This window comes from Rhea pennata, chromosome 1 (assembly GCF_028389875.1).
Source record: "Rhea pennata isolate bPtePen1 chromosome 1, bPtePen1.pri, whole genome shotgun sequence".
NCBI classification, from domain to species: domain Eukaryota; kingdom Metazoa; phylum Chordata; class Aves; order Rheiformes; family Rheidae; genus Rhea; species Rhea pennata.
In genome coordinates this window covers 208,501,758-208,524,266 of record NC_084663.1, presented here as the reverse complement: position 1 = coordinate 208,524,266, position 22,509 = coordinate 208,501,758, and the positions used below count along the sequence as shown (strand labels likewise).

The following is a 22,509-nucleotide window of genomic DNA, read 5'->3' as shown; positions in this document are numbered from 1 at the left end:
ATACTTCAGATGAAATTTAAAACACCTATTTAAACTAACTGTGTGGAGATTTTATTTGTTTGGTTTTTGTTTTTTGTCCTGAGACTAATTAGAGAATAGTCGTGCAGAGGAAAAAGCTTCCAGTAAGGCCTCGTATTGCTCCAGGTAGATAGAGCCTTACTGAAATTGCTACTCTCCAGCAAAAGATTAGAGGATATCCTTTTTATTTTCTTTTGCTTTAACAGAAATACTTTCTTCTAGGTATTGCTGAAGTGAAAGTTGACTGTACTCTTTTCAAAGTTAAAAAGTATATATATAATTATTCAGATACTTAAAGAATAATGTGAAGGGGAAGAGGAAGGAAAACTCTCATTTAAAAAAAAAAAAGATGCGCTTGTATGTGGCTTCTCAAACTATCTTACAGGCTGAGCAGTCCTTAAAAAAAATAAATAAATACAAATACAAAGATGTAAGAGATGCTGAAGTGCCCAATAGCCAAGCAGTCCTTGGGTAACTGGGTCCTACTAAGACATAGTCCGTGGATAGTGGAACATGTAGCCCCGGCGGCTTGACCTGCTTCTCTACTGTGTTGCTCCTCATTCATTATAAAGTTACCTGGCAAAAAATACAATTTGGTTTATTGTGTTAAGCAAAAGGTCAGTTACTCAAAAGGCAGCAAGTGTACATTTCAAGTAGTTCTTTGAATTTATTGAAATTGATTCAAGTATTTCATCTATTACCTTTTAAAAGGGAACTGCTGTGACACCCCTGATCCAGGTAGAGTGGTGATCAGCCTTGGCTTTGATCTGTTGGAAATGGGGAGGAAAAGGGCATCTGACAGCTATTGCAGAGATGCAGATCTGTATGACAAGCAGTTGCAGGTATTTCCAGAGCACATTTGACCAAGCCTCTCGCATCCATAGAGCAGAAATACTCGTTTCCATCTGCCTCCTCGTTCCCCCTCCTCCAATGCATCTCCCCTTCCCAACAGCTTTTCTGCTATATAGCTACGTTCAGCAATGACCTGGGAGGCTTGGATGCTCCCTGACTGCCAGTGAATCCAGGGAATGTTGTAAACGGAGACTCTCATCTTAAAAGAGACATAATGCCAATAAGGAACAAGTTGCAAAAGATGCTGTGGGGAAAGACGAGCGTGTGTGTGTGACTAGCAAACCTGCACCTATGCTCTGCCCTATAGCCAGTGAAACTCAAGGCGTAGGGGCTTGTGAGAGCTTCTGTTTTTCTACCAATTAGTCTTTCGCTCCAAATGCCTGTTCATCTATAGCTATGGAAGTGATAGAGCTGCAGGAAAAATCTGAGAGCGCCACATTTAGGAACTTAAATCGACATCTTTGGTCAAAAGGTGCATGCTGATTTTCAGCTTTACAAATCATCAAAGAAATGAAAGAGGTTGTCAGGATGAAAAAAGAAATCGTGTTGTTAACCCCCCCACACGCACACCCTCCCTCGATTTTGGTTTTGCTGTGGTGTAAAGAAATGCTTTCAGTAATAAAAACCTGACTTGAAAAAATAATCATTAGCACTTCTGTGTGATTTAAATTTCATTGCTTGAACTCGGAGTAATGGAAAATAGATCAGTCGAGGCTTCTTATCTAGGAAGGTTTTAAAGGAAGCCAGCTTCACTTCTAATTAGTGATAAGTTCCCAATAGTGTCATCTCTTACGCTTCCAGGGTCTAATGCATGGTATTTTCATGACTGCAACATGGATGCAGCATGGGAATATTTACTTAAAATAACCTCCTTAAAAACATTTGTCTGCAAGAAAAACTCATTAATTTGCTGCTTAATCTGAATTCTTGTTAGTGACCTCAGGAAGTCCCCTTCGGGGTCTCCATGCTGAGAACAAAGTACTGTGTTGGCTTATTTTCCTGTTTTCTGGTGACAGAAGGGAATTTTCAATTCCACTGTCTCTAACATGGGAGATTCAGGCTTTGTTAAACTGGCTACCCAGCTTGATTAACTGAGAGAGGAGGAGGCTGCCACTTTAAAAAAGAGACTCCTTTTGTGTTTTTTTTTTTTTTTTTTTTTTGACTCATTTGGTATCCTCACCAGATCCTCTGGAGAAAGCAGCAGATTGTTCCATCCTGAGACGACTAATACTTGGACGTGAGGATCAGATAGCCTTTCTCTTTCCTCCTGAAATCATGATGGGAATATCTGCTTGTTCTTGTGTATCATGAAAAAGGTTAAGAGAAATAACATTAGCCTTCTTATTTTTGCACCTGCCCCCGAAGTTCATGGTGCATCGTGTCATGTGGAAAAGAGGTATTACCACAGGTTTACCTGAGTTAATGAGTTTTAATTAAGACACCAGTGGAGATTGAAGTAGTCCATAGCTTTCACAAGAGAGTAGGGACAGGCTTGGGATTTATGTACGTCCCTGAACTCGCGAGAACGCACGGCTGCAGTTCCAGTGTTTGGTTCTGCATCCTGGTTTCCCTGAGGTAAAAACAGCAAATTTTGCAGGCTGGAAGTTTAACCCAGTGATGGGTTCGGGGTCTGCTGCTCTTCTCCGGTAATCTCGCTGGTGTTTCTGCTGTGTGACTACAGAACGAGTAGTGCTTTCACCGTGCAGGGGTCATTTTAACACAGTTTGCAACTCTGATGTTCTCTGTCTAAAATCCGCTCGAGTGAAGCGAATGTCTGCACTGTCCTCCGTGCTTCTCCAGAATCTCCTCGGTCGGTGGCTGGTGGAAGGCCGTGGCACCCTCTGATCTCTCGCGTACACATCTGATAACTAAAATCCCCACTGCAGATATTTGGGCTTGAGAATTACGTAGCTATGGGGCAATTCCTGAGCAATTTGGGGTCTGTTTTCTTAAAATAAAATAAAACTGTGCTGAGTTGGAGATAAGAGAAGCTTGAAACATCAGAAATTGTTGCTTGATTTCTCTTGCATTTGTCCTTGTTCTGAACAATTTGTTCCCCCTGCACAGGGAACTGTGCCCATTTTTTTTTCAGGCCAGCAGTATTCACACTTCTAAAATGTAGTAGTAGTAGTAGCGTTTTGCTCAAATAGATGTACATGTGCTTAGAGAAACCCCCAAACAAGCCCAGATTCCTGTTAACTCTTTAGATTCAGCAGACAAACTGGGACTGTGGAGTTTAGTACTTCTCTTTTAGACTGAAGAGGATAACTTATTTCTGTTCGACCTGTCCACAAAAGAAGTGGGAGATTGCAAATCAGGTGGAAACTGCTTTGTTTTCTGTAGGAATGATATTTTTTTTTTTTTGGGGGGGGGGTGTCCTGCACTTAAGTGTTTCTATCCACTGAACAGTTTGAATCAGGAAACTACCTGGTTAAAAACAACCTTAAAAAAAAGCAAAAGGAATCTTTTATGCTAAGTTAATTTTCTTGGGGCTACTAATTTACTTTGCAGCCATGCAGATGATTAATTGATGCAAAAACGTGAGCAGCACAGGGCAGGTGGAAGTATGGAGAAGGCACCTACTGTGTGCGCTTTCAACCACTTAAATACCGTGTGGCAATGCAGAAAAAGGATGAAGGTGTAAATAAAACAGCAAATTTTCTTCCTAAAGGGCATAGAAATTTCAGATCTTTAGAAACTAATAAAAATACACCTATATAAAAAAAAATCCCCCAAGTTAGAAATTCAAAGATGAAGTTCAAAACATATTGAGTATTGACTTGTGCAGCTAAATAACCAAAGGGGGGGGGGGGAAATCATTGTGGGCTGAGGTTGGTTCCGTTAGAATAAACGAGGCTGATTGTGAAATAAATATTAAATAAAGTCTCTCATTAAGTTCTGCATTTTTACAAAAGCTGTCGCCGTAGGGGGAAAAACCTGGCATGGATTGTTGTTTGTTTATCTCGGCTGTCAGTCAGCGTGCCGGGAAGCAGGTTGCATACATTCACGGAGGAGCCGTTAGTAACCAGGCCATCCTGTTTAAATGTCAAACTCTGCTGAGAAATGTATAAAACTAAATTAAAAAAAAAATCCATCGTCTTAATACCTCTTTCTCAGTATTCCTCATTTTGCTTGCTGACATTAGTTCTTGCAGATACAAGAATGCTTTAAAAATACCTCTCTCACAATGTAGAGTGGTAACTTGGGTAACTAGTTTAATTATGGGTCTCGGTATCCCACGGATTCTGAGGCATTAGTCCATTCCCGTTTGTCTCTGGTGTGCTTTTCTTCAAGCCATTCATCTCTCTCTGACCATTCCAGTATTATATTTATAGGCTGCATTTTATTATCAGTTGTCAGGCCTTTAGGAAAGAGCTTTTATCCATTAATCCCTACTTTGTGCCATGCGAATCTGAAGTGATCTGCAATCCAGAGGTGCTACGGTAATATAAAAACCAGTTAAGTAACCAGTGCAGTAACTGGAGAGAAAAAGGGATAAACCATTAATGATCTGCGACATACCAGTTTCTTTTAGTTTTACTGCAAGTAAATCTATAATTTTTAATCTTATCTAGAAAGACTTTTTTTTTCTTTTTTTATAGGCAAGACAATTGAGTTCTTCTGCATCTAACCATTTTATGGATATAGGCAAGTCACTTAAATTTCCTGCATCTTAGTTGCATCCATCTGTAAAATGAAGATAACCTCTGAGGGATACCGTGAATATTCATCACTGTTTTATTGTATGCTGCTGATGAAAAGCATTATGGGCAGTGTTAATGAAGTCTGTTCCTCAGCCTCTCCATCGCAGACTGATCAGTATTTCAGACATCTCCATTCTCTGCCATGAGCACTAGCAAATTCTTAACTGCATTTAGTCCATAGGTGACAATAATTTCAGTTTATGCAGTGCTTTTTCCTTTCAAAGGACTCCAAAGACTTGCTCTAAGTGCAGCTATCACCTTATCAGCTGCCAGCTAGCAGTGAGGTGCTGCGTGATGGATGCTGTAATATGGTTGGCAGCTGTATACAGCAAAATACCGAGAGAGAAATGATACTGTATGCAGTGGAAGTAGCACAGAGTTAAATGGAGGACAGCAGAGTTAATTGGAAAGACCAACGGAAAGGCAGAATTCACTACCTAAATTGATATTTAGCTTTAGTGTGAATCACGATTCCTAGAGAGCAAGCGGCTCTCGTGTGACATACAGCATTTGTGCTGCAATCCCACTATGCTGCAATGCTGGTTCAGTTCTAGCTAAGCAAAAGAGTTTAGCTGTTTGCTTTTGGGGTGTTGCTTCTTTGCTTTTCTGCAAGAAGTATGCATTTCTGGAGGTCTTCTGTTTGGGTACTGTGGCACAACGGTGTGATTTCAGCCATGTCCTTCTGGTGCGGCCATGCCGATAGTGTCCTTTCCTTAGGGAGGTGACAGACCAGGCTCAGGCTGCACAGGCACTTGCCGTTTGTTCTGTACATCTGAAGAAATTGAAGGTATAACCCAGATAATCTACTGCAGAATTTAAGTTTTGCTAACCCCGCTTCCTTTTAGAAAGCATAAGTATCTTTGCAGAGATGTTGGCTAAGGTTTTATGATGTTCAGTTGTGTTTATCTGCATAAAGACGGAGCCTTGGCATCTCCCCTGAATTTTAGGCACCAAAATTAGGTTGTTTGAGGTTGAGTGTTGTTACAGTAGATCCCAGACAGTCTTTGGAGGGAAATAGGCAGATTTAGAAGTACTGTCAGAGCAGGTAATTTCTCCCCATGATTAGATGGGGGAACTAGAACTTGTGTGAGGCTGATGTAGACATTTCAGTTAGCTCTGCAAAGGCAGGCAAAAAAAAAAAAAAAAAAGACTGTACCACTGTGTAGAGTGTAATCTGCTAGATCTGTGTCACATATTGGTGCTTTAAAAGACTTGACTTAAGGCTAAAGTTGTCAAATCATTTATTAACTAGAGGTTCCTCAGCCTTTGTGCATCCAGGGTGAGAATATGCTTTGAAGAGATTCTGAGCGCCTTCAGTGCCAGGGCTGGGCACCGAGGCTATGAGGACTTGGAGCCACTAAAAAAATCAAGCTGGAGAGGTCCAGAAACCAGTTCCCGTGAATTGGTAGCTACAGTTGGAAGCGATGACAGGACCGTGCAGAGATGAGATGTGTGGCTGCTGTGAGTGCTAGAGGTGGACTGATGTTAACATGCTGAGTGAGCAGTTGGCTGCAGCCAAACAAAAAAGAAAAAATCAGGGGCCAGTCCACCTTAGTTTCAATGCAGATGCTAATTTGGGGATCTCTCCTCTAGCCAGCTGGTAACAAAGTTTGCAGAAATAGCATCATTTTTGTAATTTTGCTGAAATAGTTGTTTCTCCAGTAACTTTTTGAAGCTCTTGGTCAGCCTGGCTATATGATTGCAAATGCCAATTTGCCATAGGATTAGAATGTGCATAGTACTTGGAGGAGAGGGCAGCTTGTTGAGTTCGGATGCCTGTCTGGCAATGCTCGTCCAAAGCTCACCTGGTATGGAGAAGTTTTGTTGTATGATCTTTAGGCTTGGTCTGGACTGATGAACTGAGCAGTCAATAGACTGCAGGTCCAGGCTGGGCTTCCTGCCTTTGTCTCTGAGTTATATGCTTTGCCAATCTTTATGATAAAAACTAAACAGCGAGTGTGCTTCCCAAATAATAATAGCATGTGGTAAAAGTGTGTATTTTGGTTATATTGTGGTGCTGTGACTCTGAGTCCAAGATTCTTGTCTTTGTACGTATTTAAACCCCTCTAAATTTTATATTTTGTTAAGCCATCTTCTTCCCACTGCTACACTTGCCCATGCTTTAAATGTCTGTATTGATGACAATCAATGACTGCATTAATGTTTAATACAGAGATATTTTGTTGGCTTTAGAATCTCATTCATCCATCCGTATTGCTACAATCAATTCATCCTGGAAATACTACACTAGTTAGAGGAGAGGCTGACACAAGTATCACTGTGACATGTATAACCAACCTGTTTCATTTTGATCCTTTTATTATCTTTGCTTATGACTTTAATTATTAGTGTACCATCCCAAATAGGACCTGCTGTTTGTGCACCAGATGAACGAGGAGTGTGAATGCTTCATTTGCATGTTAATGGAGCTTTGTCTGGGAAGGTGTGATGGGGTTTTAAGCAGCACTATGCAGAAAAAGGTAACGTTGCAAATACATGAGCAAATTCAATGCCAGAAGTTCAGGCGTTGCTAATTACGAAGGCTTTTTTCAAATGCACCTTTCAAATGGACAAGGCAATTGATCTGCTTTACGAGGAGAATTATTGCAGAGAATGCCGTTCAGTAATCAGCATATATCGCCTCATAGGAAGGAAGGGCTTGTAATTTGTGTGCGCTTTCTAAAGGGAGGAGGTATTAATTGAATCTTAATATGTGTTGATACATATGGTGATGGGGGATATGTTGGAAAATATTATATGCTGAAACCAGATGGATTTGGTATGTCCCAAGATATGTTTGTTGCTGAGAATGTGAATTATTCTCAATAACTGAAGTTAAAAATTAATGTGTAGGATATTTTATAGTTTTTCTGGCACTTGAAACTTTGAAGATTTTGACATTTCACTCTCCAACTTTTTTTTTTAAAGGCAATCTTATTTTATCTAAACTGAAATGCTTCCCAGAGTTTCAGAGTGTGCCTGGAGACTGCTGCATGTTCCTCTTACAAAGGACCAACTCTTAATCACTATTTTGACTGTCCTTAGGCAAGTCTTGATACTCTCCATCATACTTTTGCTCTTGCTTGGGAAGACCTCTCTATAGACAGTCATAGGATTCCCTGAAAGCATCTACAAATGTCTCATTACACTGTTCTGATCCCTCCTCTGAATTCTTTGCTGTCGTGATGTTTGCAAGGAACTTGACAGTGAGTTTAAAGTGTATATCTGTACATCTCAACCTGATGGAGCTGGAACATCTACCATGAATCAGACTCGCGGGAAAATGAGTGGTGTGTGGATAACAAACTGACATTTCTGCATAGTGATAGTTGCAGTAAACTTCAAGATGGAAGCTTTCCTGCTTTAAACGTAGACACATGCGGACATGGACTGCCCCAGGTGGTTTATCGAGCAGGATCCTTTTTGCTGACTCTTGCTCGTTTGTATTGCAGTAGCACTAAGTGGCTCCATCCTTGCCCTGCTGCTATATAGGCAAACAGAAAGCAGAATCTGTTCCCATCTTGTAGAGATTTACAGTGAGTGACAGCAGATCAGGGTCCCAGACAGCCAGGAGAAGGCCAGGGAACAGCGAGACCATTATTTTGAGCAGCAGTGACAGCCTGCTGGCTGCCTACCTTTTGAGCTTACAGCAGGCAGCAGAGCCTGAGATGACTTTGAGAGGAGACAGCTTGGTGGATGTTTATGGGGAGATCTTCCCACGCGTGAGGAAGAGCGTGCTTGACAGTGTGAAGGTGTGTGCTGTGAAAATTTTTGTGATGATGGTGTATGTGATGGGAAAAAGTGGCAGGTAATGATTTATGAAGGTTTAGCTAAGTTTTACTTCTTAGCTGGAGAGAACAAGAAAACCTGAATAGAAAATGAAGCAAGTGTAACTTCCAGGGCTATCCGATATCTTTGTGTGTTAATATTCTTTGCGAAACTCGTGGCTGTCTCGGAAGCAGGGTGGAGAAGGAATAGTTGGCACTGCACACCGTGATAAACGGCTGCTATGTGTTGCTGATAATTAGTGAGATGTGGAGTAGACTGTAAAATGTGAAAAGTAATCAGGAACGGGTGAGCCAGTGGAAGCAAGGAGGAGCAAAGCGAAACCCTGAAGTTGTGAACCGCCAAAATTGTTCGTTAACAGTGGCTTTTGAGTGGCTGCCAGTGATGCAAGACGAGATTTGTCAAGGCCAAAGGAGGATGGTCACCGTGTCCAACCCAACTGTTGGGTTAGATTAATTCTGAAGGGACTTTCTTTATCCTAGAAGGACTCGCTGATGTACTTCCGCAGGAAAGCTCTTTTGCCAGCACAGTTTAAGCCAGTTCTCCAAATGAATGACCTGCGCTAACAGCAAATCTTTGTGTTGGCCAGGCTTCACTTGGGGAGGGGAGGGTGGCTCTCTCCAGCAAAAGGAGGAGGGGGTTTAAGAAGAGGTGGATGTTGTCTGTTTTAAGTTGGAAGACTTCCTGGGTGTTCGTCGTCAGCTCCTGGAGCTCTCTTGGTTATTAATTGCGGAAGTTTTCCAAATGCAAATGAGCTCTAAGCCTGCCAACAGCCTCAATGACGCTTTTGCTGTCCAGGAGTCTTGTAACCTGGAGTGCAAGAAAAAATAGCATTTTTCTTGCTATTCTCTGTTCTGTCAGTTCAACTGTGCCCGCAGAACACTAAATCAGGACTAAAATTGTTTCTGCCAGTGATGGGGAAGGAAATGGCATGAGGGCAGCTGGAGGCGGATTTAGGCAACTACAGAAGAGTGGAATATGGTCCATCTGCGCTGGGAAACTGAGACAGATTGCGGGAAAGCTGTGCAGCCATGAGGAGCTCCCATGCTTCAGCACCTAGGCATGGTGGGGAGAGATGCAGGAAGAGAGAATTATCTTCTCAGTTCTGGGAGCTGTAACTGTTACATAAGAATTACTACTTGAAAAGTGGAGTGTCAGAACAAGGACAAAAATAGAAAGACAAAGACAAAAATGTAGAGAATGCAATGTAAGGACAGAGCAAGACAGGTATCAAGATTGAGAGTCAAAGAAGAAAGAAAAAAATACAGACAGTAAAGGGAAGTGTAGTAGTGTTGGGTTGTGGTGGTGGTGGAGGAGACCAGAAACAGTTAGAAGTGGTGAAACAGTCCAATGAATAGAGCCTTTAGCTATGGTCTGCCTACAGAGAGGCTATTCCCAAATTTCCGAGCTAGGGCAAGTCACTTTATCTGTTCAGCTCTCTTGCCTTGCCTGTGTGTCCTGAAAGCCCTAGGAGGTGGAAAATCTCACTAAGAGGGAGCTATAGTATGGAGTACAGCGAGGTCATCAGCCTGGTTTTGATCTCAGATTTTGTGGTAATTCAAATTTGAATTTACTCTTGAGGAGGAAAGGGGGGAAGAATGTAATATTTATTCCCAGAGTGGCAGTGCTGACCTAGAATGAAGTACAGGCTGTTTGTGCCCAGCTGATGCTCTGCTTTAAAATGCAAAGGGTGCATGAGTGGGCATGCACGTGGTGCAGTGTTTGCTTCCATACTCGCTGCCTGCGATAGTTAAATGTTGAATAAAGTTCTTGAGTTTTATCTCTGACCTTTGAAAAATGCCAAGAGGTCTCCCTCAACATGGTAGACCAGAGAGACTGTAATATATTCTTCCAAAACACAGCACTCATTTTTTTTTTCTGATTTGAAACCTCACCTTTTGTACAGCCTTGTATCAATACAACTCATACAATGCATAAGGAGATGCAAACAAATAGCAAGTAACAAAAAAAGAGAGAAGAACAGTCTAAGCTGAAAAGCCACGTATATAGGATCTACAGTATTCTTCCTCTTTTCTCGAAGAACTCAACAGATGTCTTAGTAGTTTTTATATTTGTGTTGCTGGATGTTGTAAGAGCATGATGAATGAACAACTTACCTTAATACAATAATATATTTTAAATCACGACTTCCTAATTTCCCCATGCCTATTACAACAGGGATCTGGACTACTTTCAGAAGTGTATTTGTATCAAGAGTGAAGGCAACTGTGTTTGTAATTGTGCTTGGGGCCTTAGTTTGCTATGTTTGGGGTTAGCATGAGGTGGCACAGCCCGGCTCCTCAGGGCATGCCCTGTCTTTCCTGACTCTGTGTTCAGGGGTAGCAAATAACCCAGCAAATGCAAACACGGTGCTTTCTGCAAAATCCTCATCGTCTGCTACCCGGGTATTGTACCTGGGAAGACTTGTTCGATGCTTACCCAGTTTCATGGAGAGCGGGAGGGGAAGGAGAGGTTATTAGTTGCCAAGAAGAGAAACTTGAACCAATTTAAGTGAAAGCTTGGAGCTGCCAGCTTTAACCCCAGGCAGTATGTGAGGCTACTGCAGAGCAGCAGACGCGGAGCAGTGAACCAAAGAAGCAGATTAGGGAGCGCACAGTGAGAACTTGGATTTCTTCAGCGGAGATGAAGTTCTTCACTCTGAAGGCTACAAAAACGCTTTTCTTCATGCAGAATACTTGTCTTTGCCATGAGCCAACCTAAACTTCTATGCCAAAGCAATGCTTAAACTTGTCCCCTTGTATTTGCACCACGAATGTGTTGCTTGACACTTAATGCCTAAATTTCCATGGTTCTCCCATGTTGTTTTGTACAATGTGTTGTAATGAGCATTGTTCAGATTGGCACCGAGATTTTTCACTGAAATCTGATTTGTGTTTAGGATTGAATTGAGATTCACAGATCTGACACAGTTTCAACAGAACACACATCTCCTTTGTCCTTCCAAAAATGGAGTGTTTCCTAACTTTTGGCAGAAGTAATCCTGAAACGGCCCTGCTGTTTGTCTCCACGGGTAGCTGGCGAGTGTCCTCCAGGGTCACGGATGGTTTTTTGTCAGTTCGTTCTCTGAATGCATTTCTCCACAATGCTTCCTGCCCCTTGTATGCCTGAGTTTCCAGCTTTCCTTCACTGTACTGGGCTCCTGCCTTCTTGTTCTAGCAGTATTGGTCTGATCCCAGATCCATCCTGTGTCCTTCCTGTTTTCCCTGTATTTTCATATATTCTTTATTTCCTTTCCTTATATATCCTTTATATCCTATCCTTGATATATCCAGATATCCTTTCCTTATCCTATATCCTTTATTGCTTCCTTTTATAGCCATCATCGGAAACTGCCTTGCAGGACTTTTTTTTCTACCTATATATATATATATATATATTTAAACCTAGGTATTACAGCTATAAAATATTACCTCTCAGTGTAGCAATTTGGGGTGCTGCCGGTTAAGCAAGTACCTCTGGAGGAACCCTGTTTCATGAGCCTTGTTACCATTCTTGTATTCTTTACCACTGCAATAGCTTCTCTTCTGCTTGTTATCATATATATATCGAGTGCTGCTTTAACTTGGCTAAATATAAGTTGTTCTGCATGTGAGAATTGCAGAGATGTTGAGATGTTTATGCTGAAAGGGAGCATGGGGCAATCTGTTAAGGGGGAGCAATATGTTAAGTGACATGCTAATTCTGAAAATACCTGGTGTTTAGTGTCATCCCTTGCACTGATGTTAGATGGAAGAACAGAATAGACTGAAAAGAGTTTGAAGCTGGAATTCATTTGTTCTGACGGGAATTAATTTGTTGCAAATTTGTGTAAGCCTTTGCAAACACCCTGTGCTCAGAGAGAAGATGGGAGGAAATCAATGATGTTGTAAATCTGCTTTTGAACTTAGGTGTTAAGATAATGCTTCTGCAAAAGTTCCTAACAGAGCCTTGCAGAGTGCATGATTTTAGTCTTACAGCACCAGTTTGAGACTGCTTATATGGCCTGTTGTCACATGTGGAAGCTTAAATTCTCCAGTGTCAGGTAAGAGGACGTGTCATGCAAGCCATTGCTGGCAGAGCCAGAAAAACCATCCAGTGTTCTCACTTCTCTTGCTCTTTGTTTTCCCTGCTGTGAGGATAAATCTGTTATTTTCTTGATTTTATGGTGCCATCTCGGATATTCTGTTGCAAATTGAAAGTTGTATATATTATAGAAATACCTTCTAGGGGAAGGCTCTCCTTTCTAGACTTCATCAGAATTGAAATCGTAACTCTAATGGCAGCTTGTGCAGCGCAGTCTGGTGCTTTTGCATGGCCTTATGCTTCGTGGAAGTGCACTATGCTGGAACCGTAAGGCTCTGGTTGTGTTTGATAGCATAGACGGCTAGCTGAAACCTTAAGAGGGAAGTCTTTGCTTTACTAAACGAAAATGCCTTATGTTTGGTATTGAATTGCAAATATTCTTGCTTTTGGGCAGTCTGCTGCCCATTCTGCTAACGAGCAAATGGTGGCACTTTGAATTATTTTGTATAAAATTAGGGAGCTGCAAGAAACAAACATAAGATGTTCCACATCTGCACAAAGGCACAAGCAGTCTGTTACATGCCACTTCCTTTGATAAGCCATTTCCTAAAGAAAAATGTCAGAGTACATTTATATGTATAAAAGAAGCTGATAATGCAGTCTTTTTTTGACTGAAACACTTTTAAAGAAAAACAAAAATACAAAAGAAGAAAAACCCCATCTTGCAGCATTGTCTGTTAAGACTTGAAAACCTCCTTGTAACTAGCTGGCAGTAGCCTCAGGACCAAGCCTCCTGCTCCAGGATAAAAAACACTTACTCTGTCATATCCTTATAGCATAAAGGGCTGAAGTTGTGTTTATTCTGTGCTCCAGCACTGTCAAGCAACTCCAGCCTAATAAAAGGATTTTTCTTACTTGGTTTTGTTTTTCTTATTTTCCTTTGTCTTTCTCAACATAACTTTTTTAACTCCCCTTTTGTCCTCTTGCTCGCTTCCAGCATCCACCCACTTGCGTAGGAATTCAAAAATGCTCCAGACCTCAAGCAGCCAGAGGATCGAATGTGCTCGCCAGAAACCCTTGCAGGGAAGGGATGCTGAAGGGTATTCTGTCCCGTTGTCCTGTGCAGGAAGGCCCTGTCCTCTGTACTTTTGCCTGACTTTGTAGGCTAATGGCTAGAGCCTCCTTGTCTCCTGCAATATGCTTGTAGTTCCAATGATTTTTAGCAACCTCAACATTTCCTATCTGAGGTGTGGCTTAGGGTAAGGGTTAACATATGAGACTTCGGGTAGATTTGCTGTGGTTTGAAGCTGAATAGTGATCATGGAAATCCATTTGTCCCATGCTTGATGTTGGCCTGTGGACACTTCCTACACAAAAGGTTGGGCTGGTAGCCAGCAGCCCGCACCACAACCTGTCCTAGGAGATGCTCAACTGGGGAGGAGAAAGATGAGGAACCTTCTATGAGGAGAGGCTGTGAGAGCTGGGCCTCTTCAGCCTGGGGAAGAGAAGCCTGAGGGGGGATCTTATCAATGTGTACAAGTACCTAAAGGGAGGGTGTCAAGGAGGTGAGAACAAACTCTTTTCAGTTGTCCCATGTGACAGGACGAGAGGCAATGGGCAGAAATTGAAGCACAGGAAGTTCTGCCTGCCCGTGAGGGGGAATTTCTTCCCTGTGAGAGTGATGGAGCACTGGACCAGGTTGCCCCGAGAGGTTGTGGAGTCTCCTTCTCTGGAGAAATTCAAGACCCACCTGTCTGCAACCCTGTCTAACGTGCTCTAGGTGACCCTGCTTGAGCAGGGGGGTTGGACTAGATGATCTCCAGAGGTCCCTTCCAACCTTACTGATTCTATGATTCTTTCTTTTGCCTCCTATCCAAGAAGTAAAGTATCCAAATTGGTTATCCTTGTTAAAAGCTTGCTAATTTTAACTGATTTGTCCTGCCATCCCCAGTTGCAACTCGATGAGGAGTTTTGCAGATGAAGGGTAAGGAGGAGCCTGGTCCAGTTGGGTTCTCGTAGCTACAAGATCTTTTCAATAGTGTGTGGTAGTAAATGCTGATCACCTTGGTCAGATATTGCCCTTGATGTACAGATGCAGATCTTCTGAGTGGGGTGGTGGAGTTTTGAATATAAGTAAGGGAGCCTTGTGTTTTTGATTAAAGAATGGGTTGCTTTCCAGCAAATCACATGTGTGCAGTTGTGCAACTTCTGGTCTCCTCCATGCCGTTGTACGGATAAGGGCAGGGAAGTGTGGTATAAAAAAATCCCAACCACAGAGAAGCACCACTTACAACACCATGTAATAACCGTTATTCCTTAGGGTCGCATTGTTCCTTCAAGACGAAAGGCCTTGCCTTGGAGCCCAGTACCAAAAAAGATTTGCAGGAGGGGAAGGGCTGAGAGTAAACGTGACTGAATAAGCCTCATGGCGGAATGGATGATGTAAATCTGTCATGTGGATGTCCTGGACTTCCAACCTTTTAGCGCCCAGCCAAAGAACAAAAGGCGGTGCAGCGTTGTTGGGGAAAAAAGCAACTCTCCGGGGGCCGGCTGGTGAAGTTACAGCCAAATTATGTCCTGCCTCTACTCAGATTAAAACAGATGCAGAAATACCTATATTCTTGTTTTACTTCAAGCAGCTTCTATTACTGGATGTACGGCAAGAAATGCTGCCGTGATACTGAATTTCCTGGGGCATATGGGAATGGGAGAGGAAACCTGGGAAGCTGTGCGGTTCTCTTGATGTGGTACCTTGTTGGCCTCCCCAGTGAGCTCCCTTGATGCAGCTGAGATCCTGGTGGTTAATTCAGCACTGTCTCTTTGGCAGGCAAGAAGTCGTCACAAATAAAAGCGCGTGGTTCTCATTACCAGTTTCTGCATGTCTGCTTATGCTGAATTGCCTGTATTCGCTGACTTTCGGGTGGTTCTTCAGTAAGTCGGAGAGCAAACATTTTTCCTGGGAATAGCAGCTGTGTGTATAGAGCATAGAGTGGGTTCAGAATGATTGCTAGGAAAACATTCCTTTCTAGTCATGAAAAAAGGCATTTTGTTTTTCCCTTTCCTCCAAAACACACAAGCTGGAGAGTCAGGGATTTTCATTTGCCATGACAACCCATGAAACTGCAGAGCTATGCGATTTTGCTATCCTTCCTATGATTAAATCTGTTTTTAAAGGCCATGTTGCTCACAGAGTTGGGAAACATCAGGTGTTATTTGTTTTTCTCATGTAGATTAGGTAGAATTTAATTTGCATGCTTGCTCAGGGGCCGTAGAGACTGGAGGGATATTGATATTTCCATGATTCATGTTAAGAGCAGTGTCTTAGCTCAGAATTGTTGTATTGTACTGAAACCTTTTTTCTTCTTTTGCTCCGAGATGGTGGCATTACCCATACCCGAGTCCTGGCTTACACAGGGCAAATGCCAAATTGTCATGAGACCTGTGAGTGCTGCTTAGTGGTGGGGAGATTCAGGGAGGTGTTGGTCTGCATGTCACCCAAAGGGCTCTAGAGATGGGCTTTATAACCCAATAAATCCCCTTGTGTTCTTACATCAGGGTGAAGTTTAGCAAAGGTAGAAAACGTAACAGATGCAACTCTTGATGCCTGATTCTGCTGCCATTGAGGTCCATGAGAGAGCTCTCACTAGCTCCGGGTCTGAGCATTTCACGTTAACTAAAAGCCCCGGATTGCAGTCATCATCAGCACACTTGATTTCCCACTGTTTATTGTGCCATTTAAAAATTGCTGTCTTCTGCTGAGGAATTTCCCCAGGACACCAAATATAGATTCAAAACAGAAAAACTCAAGAACTGCTCTGTTGCTAAGGAACAAAAATAAATGGTCACAAACAAGTTGCAGATATACCAGCTCCTGTCCCCACGACCGTAAAGCTGTGTGCAAGCTCTGCTTGCATTCCTGTAGCTGGGCAGTGGCAGCAAGGCCCAGGACTGTGCACGTCATGGTGGCCTCGGTGCTGAAGCTACTTGCTTTAAGTAAACAAAAGGAAATAATTTTTTTCTGCTTCCTAATATCGAAGAAGTCAAAATTTCAGTAGGTTCCTGCCAAGAGATTGAAGGACCATCTCTCAATCTTATGTGCTGCTATATGTAATATAGTGCTGCCTACCTAGGAAAATCTAGAACGTCTGTTTACAGTGGTGGGAAATCTAGAGTAGAAGGGTCCCAATAACAACTCTCCTTTTGCCTTCAGGATTTTTTAGTTTAGACTTTAACCTGTGCAGTGTCTTGAAACACAACTAGCCTAGAGCTGAAATGAAGCTTTAGCAGCAGATAGCCGTGCTGGAGAAGCAACTGCATTCTTGCAGTGGTTCAGGACAAGCAAAAAGTACTGTAACGAACTAAAATTATGAGGGGAATGGGGATGGGGAGGGCAGATGTTAGTATATGAGCTGAAATTTGGCCAGAACATAAATATCTTTCTCTTTTCTATGAAGAGACCTGCGGTATCCTTAAAATCTTATTCAGGAGCCATTCTCATATGAAATGACCATTATGGAGCTATTAGTTACAGAAAAGATACTTTCCTATAATGACGAAGCTCTGGGATGTGTCTGCAAAGAGCAGGAATTGTGGATGTCAGGTTGATTTTGTGGCACCAGTCCTGTTCGTTAGCTGTATTTCAGTCGGGAGTAGCTTCAGTGAAGACGACAGTCTCCCCAAATTTTTGCTGATGTAATTAAGAGCGGCTCTGGCTGATTTACAACAAAACATGGTCTCGAGGGTTGACATCCCTGTATGTCCCTGTATAAGCATGTGTTTAAAAAAAAAGATCCCCTGAAACCCACCTTTTCCTGCTCTGTAGCAGGCTGTATGCTCTTGAATTAGTCTATAAGTGGCAATGGCACATGAGGTTTCTCTTACTGCTGTACAAACTCTGAGGGCAGGGGCAAACAAGATAGCGAGATGAACACGGCCAGTTTATTTTTAAGTGCGTTTTGAACTGGCTGCTGTTATGCCTGACCTGAGCCTCCCGCATCTTCAGGGTAAAGTACTGAGAAATGGTAGATGTTACCGCTCTGCAAAATACCATTTTGTAATTGTGTTGCTCCATTTTACCTATGGGTAAAGGAAAGCACCAAGCAGTGAAATGATTTGCTGAAGGCCATGCGTGGAGACGGTAGCGGAGGGCAGCATGGTGTTCCAGCCTCCTGTTTGCTCTCCAGTCACTGGGAAGATGCTGCTCCAGAAATCCCAAATGCAAAAGGCTATGATTTAAGGTGGGTTACCTGTACTGGGCTAATTCTTACTCTAACAGAGCTTTGTGCTTGTTGCTGGAGAAAACTTCCTCAAGGAATTGCCTTGGAAAAGCTTTGTTACTGAGGTGTTATAGGTCCAAGTGCTTCAGGAAAACATTTTTTAAATTTTTGCAGCTTTGACAGTGCACGTACAGTTCTTACAGCTGTAGCATCTTGGCTTTTTGCAGTTTTGACTTTGATTTTTTTGCTATTTTAAGAGAACTGCTAACACAAGTGCATGTAACTGTCTAATAGGACATAGCTTATATCTGTCTCCTTTTCAGAGATCTGGAGATATAGGAAGCACACTGAATTTGATATAAATGAAAAATAGGTGCTGTGTCTGCTCCTCCAGAGATGTAGCTGTCTGAATGCTAGCACAGTAAAGTAAATGGATGAAATCTGATGTCAGGACTGGTGTGTGAGACAGGCAGTGACTTTTATCTTGTTTGTTAGCTCTTTTCTTTACTGTTGGTATTCCTAATTTATTATTATTTCTCTGGCAAGCTGCTACCTGTAGTCTGAAAAGCTGCTTTTAGATCTGCTGTCTGTCCCTAGTCTCGGAGCCAGCAGCTGAAAGCTATTTGCTTTTTTGCCTTCTGAACAAACAGCAGCTGTCATCTTAATACAGCAGTGACAGTTTTTATTTTTTGCATTACTACACAAAGTAGCAAAAATCCTTTGCCATTCCTGTGCTTCTTTGGTGCCCCTTTGTAAGCCTCAATTTTTCTTCATCTGCTCCCAAAAACTTTTAGTGATGCCACATCTTGCCTTTGGGTGTTGCTCAACTATTGCTTCCACCTGTCCCTGTTGCCAAATTTAGGTTGGTGGAGGTCACCATCAGCAAAGATCAGAGTCTCCTTGCCACCCTAAGGTGGCCATCTGTGTGGCAGGTCTCTGTCAGCCCTTTCTCTGCCTGGTCCAGAAACAACACCGTGGAGCCTAGTCACTTTGTAAGCAGCTGAAATGGTTTATTTGTGCCTGTTTTCAGTTTCAGTGACCTGCCTGAAAGTTTGCAGCACACCATGTCTGGATTTCTCACGCACTTCAGGGGTTACTTACCCAAAACTTTGCACTGAAGCAGCTGAGGAGCACTCACATGATGTCATCCCAGCCTGCAGGCCCCCCAAGGATGTCTGACTACCCCATCATCCCTCCAGCTCACATTGTAGATGCTTGTAGTGTTGGAAGACCCTGACTTGCCTAGAACAAGGGTCCATTTGCTGTCTGTGCCATTGCTTCAGTCCACGTAAGAGTTGTGAAGCCCTCAAGCACATTTAGCAGAGTCATTCCCAATGTAGCTCCACCACCTCTTTATGCAAAGGAAAAATAGACCCTTTCTCATTAGGGTTGTACCAATGACTTCTTTTAACACAACAGTCTCTTGGGGAACGTATGGTTTTGGTTTCTTTGCTTATACCCCACACGATGAGCTAACATATCTGGGCTGATGTACATGGTGCATCTCTAGCATGAGCCTAACCCAAGGGAGTGGTGGTACTGGTTTTATGTTGGTGGCTATCTATAGGTGACTGATAACATTGTGTGGGACAGGTTTCTCCCAGGTGAAGCTCCACTGGACATCTGCAGCTAGTACAGTTCAGATAAATACATGCTTGTGCCAGTGCTTGTGATGAATGTTTGTTAGTAGGTTTCATTGCTGATGTTCTGAAAGTTCAACTGTATTGAGCTGATGGACTTCTACTATAGAGAGTTAGCTACCATTAACCGTGATTTTTTTTATCTATAACAGATCAAATGCCTTTCCTAGACTTGTACCCCCCACATCTACCCTCCTAAACAGTTGCCAGAGTCAGCAAGGAGAGATTTCTTAGGTGAGACCAAATGTGAGGGTCTCAGACAGGTTTAAGCTCTCTGATATCTTCATGCTGTGAAACAAGCATAGGCCTGCACTTATGATGGAGCCTCAACTCTCAGTAAGATGTGGGGTTTGGCCACCCACCCATGGTGTCAAAGTGAACCAAGGCAGCTAAGAAAACCCAAAACCTCAAGGCTGCTTGACGCTAGCCTAGTATGCCCCTACCATAGTGTGGCTTAGTGCAACATGGACCCAGCCCAAGATTCATGTACCTACTGGCAGCAGCTTGGACATTAAAAATAAGGGTAGATAAGGCTTAATGACCATTTATTTTTACTAGGTTTGGCAAGTGGTGTAAACCCTGGTAAATCACGAGCTTACTTGAGCAGAAATCAAGAGGTGGAATTAGTAGCTTTTTATTCTTTAACATTAAAAAGCATTCTAACAAAACAAAACTTCATTAACAAAGATTTTTATTCTTTTATACCACAGCCTCTGGCACAATCAGAACAAGATGATCAACAGCAGTGAGATATATCACTATGGTTAAAATTCAAAAAATGTCCTTAGACATAGTTTATAAAAATATCTAATGCACGTACTCATTTATATTTCATAATACATTTATGGAGCCTGATGTCAGTGGTTAGTAACATACTTACTTTTATGCTACTTCCACATTTGCGGTCACAATGGCCTTACAAATATTTTATCAAGATCCTTTAGTTGTGATAGCTTTTCTAGTATCTTATCAAAAACCTTGGTATCATGTGGAGTCTAATCTTACAAGCATTTCATCAGGGCTCTGTTACACAGTGTCAAAATATCTTCACATACAGCCGCAGCTCCACTCCAAAGTGTGCCTACCCAGCAACTAATGCATCATGAGACTCCTTGCCTTTTACCCAGTCACCGCACAAAGCTTTCTTGCATACCAGGGGTGAATCATTCCTACTTCTGCTTTGCCATCCTGCAGACTTCACAACATATGCTTTCCACCAGCGGAGCTGGAGTTTACGGAGACCTTGCTTGGGCAGCAACGTGGAGAGCACATGTGAGGCTAGACCTGTTCTTGCTTTCGGGTTCCTAAAAACTGAGTAATTCTCACCTAACTTATAGGTTTCCCCATTTTGGTGGCCAGGTCTCAGTGCTGGAGCAGAAATGGCATCCTCAGTCCATCCCCTTTGGGAGGCAAGGAAGTTTGGGGGCTGTATGTCCCTCAGGAATTGCATGATGGTTGCAGGGAAGGAGAAGGAAGAGGTAGCAAGAGGTGGCATTGCTGCTTTTCCCTTTGGCTTACCCGTGGGGGATGGCAGCCTTTTAAAATGGCAGCTTTTGGAAGGAAAGCTTTATCTTCTGTTGCAGAGAATTGGCCATATGAAGCTTTCCTGGCTTTGCCATGCAAGATACATTCCAGCAAACATTTGGCTGTAGCTTTTATATATATATATAATTTTTTTTTTTGTCCTTGGGGAAGAAAATGTTGTATTTGAGTAGATAAAGGCATTTTTGGCTGGATTTCTGGCAGCGCAGTTTTCCACACTTGAAAGTCTGCCCTGCTGCTGTGCTGGCTGTTTTTAACCTCTTCCATACAAATGCCTTGGAGTCACTGCACCTCATACACCTTGGTGGCTGAATGGCTTGCTCAGACGTGGCCCAAAGTGATGCAGTGTTGTTCTGAGCATGCACTATTGAGTATCCATGTCCACAAGTGTCTTGAAAGGTGTTTGTAAGAGTATATTAAGGTTGCATTGGCTGATTTGACGTTCTGTAGTTGGAACCCAGATTGTGTCAGTAAATGAAGTGTGGGGCTGTTGAAAACAGTTTTCCTAAAATGGTATGTGTGCTGGGAGTGCTTTTTCTTGTATGTTGTTTGGTCAGCTGCTAATGTGGAATTGTGAACCTGTGCTTCAGCATCTTTTCAATCCTATAGAAAGGAAAAAAAAAATCCGTTTGTAATTTTGCAAGTTCTGTCCTCTCTACCTTTCTCTCCTTTCCTCGCTCTCTCATGTTTTCGTTAAATAACACAGAATTTAGCAGTAACTGATCTGTGTGAGGAGAATCAATTGTTGATTACTAGTTTAAGCCTAAAATATATTTGATAGACTACAGCTTGCTGTCTGTATATTTTGCATTTCCATAGCCCCTTGCATTAGAAGTGTTTTACAAATGTCGTCAAGTCTCTCCTCCCTCCAGAAGATAGGAGAGTGGACCACAGCAGCTGTGATTTACCTGATTGCTCATGAGTCTTTGGTGGGACTGAGACTAGACCAGAGTCCCTCCCTGCCTCTCAGGGACATGTTGAAGCCAAACTTCCCTAACTGTTCCACTGTCCTCCCCAAAATGTTTGGGGACGTATGTTAATCTGGCTCTTGATACTTCTACTGGTAGAGCTCCCTCAAAGATTTCACCCAATGGTGGACAGTTTGGGCATGAATTTGTTTTGATATTAGGGCAATGCAAATACTGTGTGAAAGATCAAGGATTGGTCTTTCATGTGAAATATGAGATCTGTGACCTAGAGCATTAGGATAAAACATGCAAACCAAGGTAGCGTTCTGCAGTCTGTTGTCTCCAATAATTAAAAAAAGACTTGGTGCCCAGCTATGGCTCATGGCAAACCTGAGCACTCTCGTGTCGAGTGTGGGCATCACAGCTGAATGTTACGCTCCTGCCAAGCGTTCACCCTGAAGAGAAAAGCAGGGCTCCTTTCCCAGGCTTTTTATTTGAAATGTTATTTATGCTGTTTTTACCTATTAGTTTATGGTGAAAATACTTAATCCTCGATCAATGAGTTGCTCCTTAGCACATATATGAGCTCCTGGGAGCCATGTAGTGTATGAACCAAGGTCTGACCACAGTAGTTCAGTGAGTTGCAGATTTTCCCTGGTGTGCAAAAGAGGCAAGGGGAGAGACTTTGTGTTCTGCACAGCCATTAAATCCAACTATGCAATTTTGGAGTTTTAAAAATTATTTATAGGACTGTCTCTGTGAGACAGATCATACCTTGTGGTGCATATAAACTTATACCTGCCACTTAGGCAGGAAAGCC

The 22,509-nt window shown here is 42.4% G+C and overlaps 1 protein-coding gene across 2 annotated transcripts in view; it reads left to right on the top strand.

Annotated features, from left to right (window-relative positions):
- Positions 1-22,509, top strand: part of RAB30 (RAB30, member RAS oncogene family) — a 49,385-nt gene that overhangs the window by 3,502 nt on the left and 23,374 nt on the right. The window contains exon 1 of one of the 2 annotated variants that reach the window (XM_062567360.1): positions 20,457-20,511. The exons of the other annotated variant lie outside the window; for it this stretch is intronic. The gene's annotated coding sequence lies outside the window, so the exon portion shown is untranslated. Of the gene's footprint in view, positions 1-20,456; positions 20,512-22,509 lie in introns of those variants that run through there. 2 annotated transcript variants of the gene reach the window in all.